The sequence below is a fragment of the Octopus bimaculoides genome, chromosome 7, assembly GCF_046866305.1.
Source record: "Octopus bimaculoides isolate indiv1 chromosome 7, ASM4686630v1, whole genome shotgun sequence".
NCBI lineage: Eukaryota > Metazoa > Mollusca > Cephalopoda > Octopoda > Octopodidae > Octopus > Octopus bimaculoides.
Window position 1 is genome coordinate 77,233,116 of NC_142934.1, and position 10,000 is coordinate 77,243,115.

A 10,000-nucleotide genomic window follows, 5' to 3' on the forward strand; every position below is an offset into this window, starting at 1 on the left:
AAAACATCTTTTACTCTTAGTCTTCTTAACAAAAAAAAAGGAATTCGCAAGTTATTCCATGTTAAAGTTGTCGTATTTCTGTAATTTCAACCGATCACTGACGTCTATTCAGCTCAATAGAGTTTCTGCTGGGCGGTCATAAAAATGTTATTCCCTGTGACATATTTCATCCGGTTTAATCGTAATTTATACGCATATATTGTTTATATAATAAATTACGCTGTGCATATCTATGTGTGTAACAATTTTAGAGTTCGGATTCTAGAGTTAGGGTTAGTTTTAGGGTTAGGGTTAGGGTTACGGTTACGTAGGGGATTAATACGATATACACCGTTACAGCGCTAACTGTTTTCAACTGAATAGACGTCAGTGATTAGTAGAAATTATCGAAATAAGACAATTTTTTACATGAAATAAATTCGAATACAAAAATATTTTTCTGTTCTATAACACAAAATAGATAAGTATACGAAGTTTGAAAGTCTTTCGGTACCAAAAACACTACATAAAACATAAATGAAAACTGGCGCTCCCGTTTTAAAATAGATCCGGTGTGATTGCTATAGTGGTGATGGTGGTGTTGGTGGCGGCGGTGATGGCAGCTGTGACGATTCTTGTTGTAGTTCTTATGGCAGTGGTAGCAGTCGTGATGCTGACGGTGGTGGTGGTGGTTGCAGCGATGGTGGAGGCGGTTGTGACGGTGATGTTGATGATGACGGTAGTGGTGGTTGTGATGATGGTGGTTGAAGTGACAGTGGGGGTAGAGGTGGAGGAGTGGTGGTGGTGGTGGTGGTGGTGGTGGTTAATGGGTGAAGTCGACTGAATTAAAATCGGTCATGACGAATGTAGCAGAATTGAACCAAGTATAGCGTGTGTGTTTGTGTGTGTTTATGTGTGTGTGTGTGTGTGTGTGTGTGTGTGCGCGCTGAGGGGGGAGGCAAGAAATAGAAAAGGTCTTTCCATACTTTTTTACTCGAATCTCCAATATACGTACATACAAATATGTATATATATACACACACACGCACACGCACAAACACACAAATATTCACTTCCCGGGCAATTCTTACACATACACATGATATATGTATGTGTGTGTATATATGCATATAAACACACGTCCAGTGCCATTATTTTACACACACACACACACACACACACACACACATACACACACACACACACATTCGTTTATCTATTTATTTTATTCGTTTATCTTCTGGTCTGCTTCCTTCTCTTATTTTGGTCTTTATTTTTTGGTTTTGCTTTTAGTTTCGTTCCCCTAATTTTCGGCCAATATATTTCAGTTTAGACTTATTACTTCCACGCTTCCACCCATTAACAGACATTAGCAATCCAGCACAACGACTGTCTTACGGTAACTTTCCGTGCGATAGCCTTAACGTTATTGTTTCTCAAACTTCTAGATTTTCTTTTCTACTCTAGGCACAAGACCCGACATTTTGGAGGACGAGTCGAGTCGATTAAATCGACTCCAGTACGCAGCTGGTACTTAATTTATCGACCCTGAATGGATAAAAGGCAAAGTCGACCTTGGCGGAATTTGAACTCAGAACGAAAAGACAGACGGAATGCAGCTAAACATTTCGCCCGGCGTGCTAACGTTTCTTATTTCTTTATTGCCCACAAGGGGCTAAACATAAAGGGGACAAACAAGGACCGACAAAGAGATTAAGTCGATTACATCGACCCCAGTGCGTAACTGGTACTTAATTTATCGACCCCGAAAGCATGAAAGGTAAAGTCGACTTCGGCGGAATTTGAACTCAGAACACAAAGACAGATGAAATACAGCTAAGCATTTCGCCCGGCGTGCTAACGTTTCTGCCAACTCGCCGCCTTAAAACTTGTAGATTTCCTGGTTCAATGGAGACCACCGTATAAAACCTACTAGCAGACGTCTCATCTTTATATCTTCTATTATCTATCTTTTGGTTGTGCAAGTCACTGGACAGCGGCCATGCTCGGTCATCACCTTGAAGGGTTTAGTCTAAAAGATAGACATCGGTCCTAATTTTTTAATTATTCTATCGTGCTCTATATGTGGGGTGTGTGTGTATGTACTTGCAACCACATATATATGTGTGTGTGCGTGTGTCTGTGCGGGTGTGTGTGTGTGTACATTTATGTTTGCACTCATGCACGTACTCCTTGTGTATCGTTTTATTTACGTATGGGCGCACAGAAACACGTCTGACTGTCTACACGTATATATTTGGTTAAATTTCTGAAATATTTCACATTCTATCACACACTTCAATTAATGACTTTTATTTAATTATACATACGTTGAAATATATCTATGTCTGTAAGCATATAAATACAACTCTATATTTCACTGTATGGTTGTTAATATGCGTGTTTGGGTTTTTGTGTGTGTGTGCGCGAGAGAGAGAGAGAGAATGTATTTATTGATAAGATTATCGGTAGAATAGTATATAAAGTAAAAGCCTTGATATCAGTTACATCCCTTTAATTTCTGAGTTCAAATGTGCCCCAGGTTGAATTTGCCTTTCATCCTTCGATCCATTACTACTCAAGTATTGGCTTCGATATAGGAAACATACGTTTTCTCGTAAGTAAAACGTCATTAATGAACTCACTAATGAAAATTTCTAATGTTATCTTCATTAAAGCACCATCTGAAGAGAATATGTTCGGCACGAAATTTTGAGTAGTCACTATATAGGATTTCGACATTAAAAAATTCAACTTATATAAAAAAAAATTCAGCTTATATAAGCACACAGAAACACACACACACACACACATTGTATATATGTATGGATTTGTATGTGTATACGTGTATATATGTATCTATATAAATATTGTGTATGTGTATTTGTACGTATATATATATATATATATATGTGTGTGTGTATGTGTGTGTATATATATATGTATATGTATATATGTATATATATGCATATGTGTGTGTGTGTGTGTGTGTGTGTGTGTGTGTGTGTGTGTGTGTGTGTGTGTGTGTGTGTGTGTTGTATATAATTTTGTATGCTTTAATTTGCTCGGATCACAGTGTTATGAGCATAAAATCACGTTTTGGATTGAATTATTTAGCAACTCCCTTATTGTTTATCTCCAACCATATTGTTTATTTCTAAATCACGTAACCTTGCTATTTTCAATTTCATTCTATACTTTTTCTGTTCAAAGAAAGATATATTCTACCGCAATGAACTCCTCGCCCTCCCCGTATCTTTTCTGCCCCTTTACAAGCTCTCTGTTGGATCCATTCTGCTGTAACCTTTCGTTTATTTACAGGTCAGGTTGTTTATATTGTAAAACAAATAACTCTCTTCACAGAATCTAGTAAGCTAGCAGAGAACGTGAATGGCAACTTAATTTGTCTGAAGCCTCTAATGTGTTCGTTTATTAAATTCGAATCGCAAGTGACTAACATTATGTTTTTCCAATATATATATATATATATCTTGTTTATTATTGTGTGAAGAAGGATTAACTGTAAAATAATGGCTTCATTCTATCGGCTGGCAATATATATTTGTTGCATAACATTGCATTTGTTGAATGTTAGGGGAAAATTAAATAAATAAACAAATAATATGCAAACAAGTAAATAAGATACAAATACGCGAAAAGATACATAATTCTCTCACGAATCCTAAATATTTGTGGCGCCGGTGATCAACTCAAAATTGTTATAATTATCTTTTTATATTTTGAACCAGCTGAAAGACAGATCCTTTCATGAACAAGACGTGTATCTATTCCAAGTATCTTCCACAAGATATATATATATAGGCTGTGTGGCAAGAAGCTTGCTTCTCAACCACATGGTTCCAGGTTCAGTCCCACTACGTGGCACCTTGGGTAAGTGCTTTGTACTATAGTCTCAGACCGACCAAAGCCTTGTGAGTGGATTTGGTAGACGGAAATTGAAAAAACCCTGTTGTATATGTGTGTGTGTGTGTGTGTGTGTGTGTCTGTGTTTGTGTCTGTGTGTCTGTGTGTACCTATTTTATAGACTGAGTGTGCGTAGAATAAGGCGCTCTCTCTTTCTTTTTCTAAGCACAACGAAACACCTGAAAATTTATTTTGTGCTAATTATACAACCGTTCGCATTCTATCTACTCAGCCATTTTGCCTTCACTGTGAAAATTAGCTAACATGAAATAACCGGAAAAATATCTGGATTTCAGAGTTAACCAATGAAAGAGAAGCCAACAATGAAACAAAAACTTTCTTCTGATGCCCCAGTTCTTACATAAACATGAGGTTAATAAAAGATATTCGTACCTTCCTTAAGTGCATTAGCGTGGTAGAGAACACATTAGAAAAATTAAGAGAGTGCTATAACTGGTAAACATATACACGCATGTGTACACACACACACACACACACACACACACACACACACTCACACACGCACGCACATAAATACATACATACATACACACACACAATGAAGCAATGAAAAGGTGAGGTGACTGCTTCTTAGGTGAATGTAATTAATGGAAATAAAATGCCTTACTGATATCTATACTAGTCTATCATATCGTATGACAGGTAGTTATATAAATAAGTTATAATAAATGATTATGAGGAATCATATTCACATACGTTCAGTAACCACCCGCTGTGAAATTGGATCCTTTGGTTAGACTGTAAGGATTTTTCTTTTCTCTGTTTTTTTTCGACAGCTTCGAATCGGGATCGAAGTAAGTGCAACTTATTTACATAAAGACATAATGAAGAGTTGGCCGATACTCAATTTCTGCAGTCTAGGAGGGAGATTTATCTGAATCCTGACGATCTCTTGTAAGTACGGTGTATCTTGTCAGTTTGGTTGCAATTCGAAAATGCTGCAAAACGAAACCCCACCCCACCCACAAAAAAAGAACAAAAATTAAAAAATTGAGTTCTAATCATAGAATTCAATTACACAACGAAACTAAATGCATTAATACATTAAGATGGAGAACGAAAGAAAAAGAAGAATCGCTTCCCCATCACCATATCATTTTGTTCATCTCATAAAACACAACATTGAACCTAAAATTGAGGCTATTAAGATGTTGCATTATGCCAATTATCCTCTACGATGCAGAAACTTGGACATGTACACAGCAATGGAGGAGACAGAAGACATTGAGGTGTGGACCTTACGCATACTGGGTAGAATAAATGTAAAAGACAGGGTAATAAACGCTACAGTACTTGAAAAGGTAAAAGTCTATAGACATCTCTAGTCTAGAATCATAGCATAGCTATCATATTTTGAACATTCAGTACACCACAAGTTATTATCTGAGATCATCTACGCAGGGAGTATTGAGGAGAAGAGCGCAAGAAGCCATCGAAGACATTTGGGAGCTGATGACACCAAAGAATGGACTGGAAACAAGGGCCTAACTGTATGCATACAGCACAAAACAGAGGAAACTGGAAAGTCTTGACAAACTGATTCCCTGGACACAGAGAAACAGGAGGGCACTTGGCTGAGTTTGATTCTTGTGTTATAAATTTTTTCATAGCGTACGTGGTTTTAGTGCTTTAGAAATTAAGATTTAGTGAGGAATGTGTTGAAACAATGACTTCCACATTTTGACTATTTTCCGAAGAAACTCCAAATGATTTAGACTTGGACAGTTGATTTTCCATGGATTTGTTCTAGATAGGAATTTGAACTGAGACGCGCAAAAATAAAACATTCTGTCGCCAAATTATATTTGAAGCTACTCTGAATACCTGACACAGAATACAGTATTCGACTATTTTGCCACACATAAAAAATACATTATATATTGCTTATAATACGGAGAACTAGACCATTTGAGTAATTATCGAATAATATATGCCAGTGTCTAACATATTGTTAATATATAGCATAAAAACTATGGTGCCCAATAGATCACTGATATTAGATCTTGAGTGTTGAATAAAATTACATTGAAGTAGTTACTTGAATGCAAACAATTTAGAATATCGGTTACTGTAGATGTGACAGCGAAGGTGCTCCCCAACTTGTTGAAATATGAGTTCAGGCATCTCCTAGTATAACTGTGTCAAAATACAAGCTCCAAGTACAACTTAATAACTTATTCTCTAAAGCTTTCACGAGAAAAGGAAGATGTATTTTTTGAAGTTAAACTTTAATAAATTATATGGCGTGGAATTACGATAATGCTCCTTTTAGATTTCTTTTACTTTATTAAACGATGCTGTTGCGGATGTCGTTCATTAAACTCGAAGCGGGACATATATTAGTTTATTTTAAAGTTTAAACACTTTATCATCAATCATGATTGCTTTAGTGGTTTGGGGCTTGTTGAAGGTTTACATGTCTTAGAATTCAGTATTGACATACTTAAAGAAAGTGTGTCGTCTGGCTGTTGACACAGAGCAAAGCAGGCCACTCTCATGGTATCTTTTGCCACCTTGAGTCTATTATCAGCAATTATTTTCCTTTAGGATACCATTGTTCATCATAGTTTTCCCAGTTTGACTTTGATATTATTTAGATAAAGGCTGTCTCCTTTCCTGTATACAATTCAAGCAGTAGTATCTTGTTTTATAAAAAAAAGCGGTCTATGTTTCATACTTTATTTATATACATCGTTGAGAGGCAAGTTACTGTAGTATTCGTACAAGATAACATCTCTTATTAATGTCCAGTGTTAAAAACACGATATGTGTCCGAGGCGAAAGTGGGCCCACTAGCGGCTTGTGAGAATGTTAGCGAGTGTCTTACTCCCTGTTTACTATATCGAAGGCAACAAATCACATCTTGACATGGATCTGGTTGTGAGTACAAGTCATGGATAAGGCTCAACAAGACCGAAAAGCATCTGGCGATGTTCCTAGTCGCCGTTGGGACGACGTTTTCGTCTCGCTCCGATATGAATAATTTTTTCCATAAGAGATGTTATCTTGATCGAATACCGCAATAACTACATATCTCTCAACGATGTAGATACATGAAGTATGATATATACATGACTGCTTTAATTTAACACAATTGCGTATAATGCATGCTGGCATACATACTAATATCATAGGCAAACACGATTTATCATGCATTGAAATTATCACATGTAAAAAGATTGCGAAACGGCCGTAATCCTAAGAATGGCAAATGGTTAAATAAATACATTCACTTCTCATACCTCTTGACCTCTTATGATTTATATACATACATACACATACATACATACATATGTATAATATGTATACATTTACACAATATATATATATATATGTATATATACATATGTGTGTGTGTATGTAATTATATATATATAATATTTTTTAAAACAGTACGTCTATAAGAATGCTATTTCAGGTTAAATACACAATAACTTGCCTCTCGACGATATATATATATACATTAAGTATGATACATAGTTTACTATTTTGTGTCTTTTATGTATTTATAATATAGTTTATTGGTTGAGCAGACTGTGGATACAGTTTTGCAGACAACACTTTCCATTAACAACTAATAATTGAAATAACTCACTTCTGATATAAATTAATAGCCATGAAAAGGCATTGAGCTGGAGTGCCGAACTGAATATCGTATAGCGTTTGTTTATATTCCTATACGTTTGTTCTGGATTGAAATCCCGTCGGAGTTAACTTTGCCTTTCATCCCTCTAAGATCAATAAAATAAGTACAAATTAATGCTCTGGGGGATATAATCAAACGAATATATCTCTTCCCAGTAAATTTGTAACTACGTGTCTACAAAGTTAGAAATCAATTAATATCCATAATGAATAAAACATTAAAAATAGCTGATTAATTTATCAATATTTTTCAGTGTGTGTGTGTGTGTGTGTGTGTGTGTGTGTGTGTGTGTGTGTGTGTGTGTGTGTGTGTGTGTGTGTGTGTGACGTGTGTAAATTAATATATACAATTTTTGTTATATTAATTAGTCTCAATGATATCAATGTATAAAACAGTGAGAAATTAGAGATATAAAATTTATAGCTATTCCAAAGGCATTAATAGGAAATTGAAACATTATTTGGCTCAGCTGGCGTCTCGCTCTATAGTTCTTAGCATCACATAATTAACATATTTGTTAGTTAAATTAACAAAATTCAAAACTGGTACTACATTTGGTTAACACTATTATATTTAGAAAATACTAGAAATGATTTAATATCTAGCAACGAGTACAACAGGGTAACATAATGCTTATGAGTTTATGAGTGTGCGCAAATAGCTGTCAAATAGAGAATTTCGTGGTGGATACCAGTAGTATTTCTGATAAAACTAACGTTTAGTTTACACTAAGTAGGGAACACTTCATCACCGTATAAATGTATTGGCAGCCACTATTTGTTGATACATACTAATAAATATTTATTCCATGCTGGGAATACTTTAAACCATCATTTATGAAGAATATCATTTGCGAGCAAATGACACACAATGATACACTCAAACTTTCTCTGTCTCTCTCTTTCACACACACACATGCACACGCACACACACACACACATGCACACACACACACACACACACACACACACACACACACAAACTCACATACACATACACAAACACAAACATACACACATGCATACACACATGCACACACACATACACACACATTCTCTACCTGGTTACACATATATGTGTGTATTGCACAAATGCTCACAGACAAACGCACCGCGCGCGCTCACACACACACACACATACATGCAAATTAGCTTGTTAAGAAAATCTCTACAAGAGATGAAAACAGTTACTATATTGAGAAGTAACGTTTATCGACATTTAAACATGGCTGTTCTGCATGAACTAACGTTACTTCTAATTTGAACCCCAAGCGGACACCTCCGCTAGCTGATTATTCACTGCAATCTGCACCCGATATATATTGTAAGCAAGGGAATAAACCCCCACCATCATCCAACCACAAGACTACCAGACCGTACGGTTTCGACTTCTTTGTGGTCATCGTCAGTGGTGGATATTCGCCTGCAAGACGTAGCAGTAGTTCGCTCCAGCTTGTAATATATAGAAAATAAGTGTCACACAGCCACTGAGCTTGCAACATGCAAATTAGTTAGTTAAGAAAATCTCTATAAAAGATGGAAGCAGTAACAATACTAAGAAGTAACGTCTACCGCTACTTAAACATGGCTGTCCCACTTATTTTCCACATATTTTCTGTATATTTTCTGTATATCGTGAGGTGCAGTTTTCAGTCATTATCCTTGACTCTTGTTAATAATTGACATTACAAAACTAACACATGCTGGAAATTGAAATTTCTTGAATTCAAAATGTATGTCTGTTGGAATCAGTGATATTCTTGGAATAAACACATTTCCTCCCTATTCTTGTCCAGTGAGGATTGTTGCTTTCAAAAGATATGGATGCATTTTCCTGACAATTAGTTTCGTTTCATTGCAAAGCTTTGGAAGATCCAGATTTCTCAAAAGCATGATTAGAACTCCTTTCTTCAATGTCAGTTTGTGAGAAGGCATTTAAGGAGGATCTAAAGAGTTAAACTCAGTAGGATAATTTATATATATATATAGTATATATTAATAATAATGCTAATAATGATATGACAACAAAAGAATGAATGAGACCTCGACATTATGTAAATAGAGAAATTTATCTTTAAATATATAATATAGGACAATCAGTTAGTTGTCATGATAATACTCAGTGTTTCAAATGCCGGGGCTAAAGGACATCCTCATAGTTATTAAAACAAAAACGCTGTGAGAAAAAAAACCGTTGAATAAAGGGAAGTTGCTCTAATAGGCGTGGCAAAATTAAATAAAAGATAAAAGATATAAGAATACAACCACGTAAAGATAGAAATCTTTGTTCATAAAATCTACATACGTACACATGTATATATACATGCGTACACACATTTGTATATATATATATATATATATATATATATATATATATATATATATATATACATAGTCGCATACACATACATGTATACATATATATACATGC